Genomic DNA, 2,255 nt, shown 5'->3' on the forward strand with positions numbered 1-2,255 from the left:
ATCTATGTGATTAGATACATTTGCCAGTAGTTTTTATTTCTCCATGAAAATTGATTACATCACAGTGCCTTTCATTTTATCCTGCAATGATTCCTTTGATAATTTTTGTAAATCAGGTTTACCAGAAACTTTTCTAATATATTTCAGTTACTGATTATTTAGAAATGTCTTAATTTCTCCTTATCTTCTAAATGATAGCTTTTCTGGGTAGAGAATTCTTGGTTGATGATTTTTTTCCTTTTAGTGCTTTGTAAACATCATTGCACTGCTTTCTGCTTTCACGATCTGTGATGACTAGGTGATTATAAATGTTTGATGATTGCCCTGTGTGAAATTACACTCCTGTACTACCTCAAAAATTCTCCGTGTTGGCCCTTCAACATTTTCCTAAGGTGTGAATCTCTGACTTTATTTCCTTTAATTTCTCAGAGGTTCTTGGGTTAAGACTGCTTCCCATCAATCCTTTCTGGGTCTCAAGTCTTTAAGTCTTTTGCCACCACCTCTGCCCTCAGCTCTACTGGTTCTCAGGCCTTCCAATGTGGCAGCTGTATGATCCAGCAACCCCACTACTGGGTATGTACCCACAAATGAAAGTTTGTTGTATGAAAGTGATTCCTGCTCCATGTTTATTAAAGCACCATTGTAAAAGTCAAGATACAGAGTTAACCATACGTTTTCCATTTCCAAATGGATGGATATAGATATTGTGTTGTACATACTCAACACATTTCTGTTCATCCATCATGAGAATGAAATGTTGTCACTGACAACAAAATGGATAGAACTGGAGGACATCCTGCTGAGTGAAATAAGAGAGATATGGAAACACAAATTCCCCAAGTTCTCCCACATGTGTGGGAGGAAAATAAACAAACAAAAACCTTATATCAATCTGAACACATTATTTTAATTACTAGATGCTGAGAGGAGAGGGATTGGCCAAATGGATTGGGTTTGGTTAGAAAATAAAGGAATTTTGCATGATTAATTAACTGTGATAAATGTGTCATATCCAGAGGTGAGGATACAACACAGTATGCATCTGTACTTCCAGACAAAGTTGGACTCCCAATGAAACTCTTTACTGTATCTTTTTTATTTTATTTTTTTATTAATTATTTTGCATTATGTGACAGTTTCATAGGTTCTGGGAATCCCCCCATCTTTACTGTATCTTGACAATAGGATGCTGGACTCTCTGCCATTGTCCATGCCTGCAATGATGGACATATGACTGTGTATGAAGAACTGTACTACAGTAATGATATAGGGGAACTAGTGAGGGGGGAGGGAATTTGGGAGGGGATACGGGAAATCCCAGGGCCTATGGAACTGTATCATAAAATGATAATAATAAAAACAAGTAAAATTTAAAAACAAAAACAAAAAAGGATATATATATATATATATATATATATATATATATGCTAATAATGGGGAAATTATGTGTGGCTTATAAATTGTGACAGTTTAATTATTATGCCAACATAATATGTTAGCAAAGGGGAAGCTGGGTAGGGGAAGCATGGGAACTCTTGGAACTCACCTGTAATTTTTGTGTTGTAAATGAAAAACTTCGGAAATAAAAAGATCACAACAATGATTGCGAATCGTGTTTCACTACATATCTGGAATTTCTTGGCTCAGTTACCATACAATATGAACCATTACATTATGATGTTTGGGCATTTATATTATAGTCAGATAAAGAAACTAGTTGGAGCAAACTAGGTAATGATAACTTTATGTGACAATTGGAGCATAGTGATAAGAAATTCTAAGTCTCATTAATCAACTTCCATACATAGGAATAGAACTACATATTCAGCCAAGATGGAATGATATTTTCCAAACCATATAAACAATGAAGAAAAAAATAAAAATGGGAGTATTGTTTCAAGCACAACCCTTTTGTAGTTGAAAAGGTAGACTAAGAAATGTGTCATTTAAGTAATGTAACACTTTTTGGTTATGAATAAGTTGTATACTACCTAGGGTTTCCATCATCTCAAATGTATGCACTACCACATTATTAAAGCATACTTCATAAGGAATTTATAGAGTATATCAATTCTTGCTAATTTATAACTCAACTTTCTTTAAGAAGAACTATGACTAAGTTATTTTCCACTTCATTTGATGCCATAATTTTAGGTGCTGTTTTTATTAGTACTGCGATTCATTAACTTTGCCCTTATCAATCTAAGTTTCTTATATTTGAGTGCTTGTGAGTTAGATTTCTAGCCTCAGGGTAT

The sequence above is a fragment of the Ochotona princeps genome, chromosome 28, assembly GCF_030435755.1.
Source record: "Ochotona princeps isolate mOchPri1 chromosome 28, mOchPri1.hap1, whole genome shotgun sequence".
Classification (NCBI taxonomy): Eukaryota; Metazoa; Chordata; class Mammalia; order Lagomorpha; family Ochotonidae; genus Ochotona; species Ochotona princeps.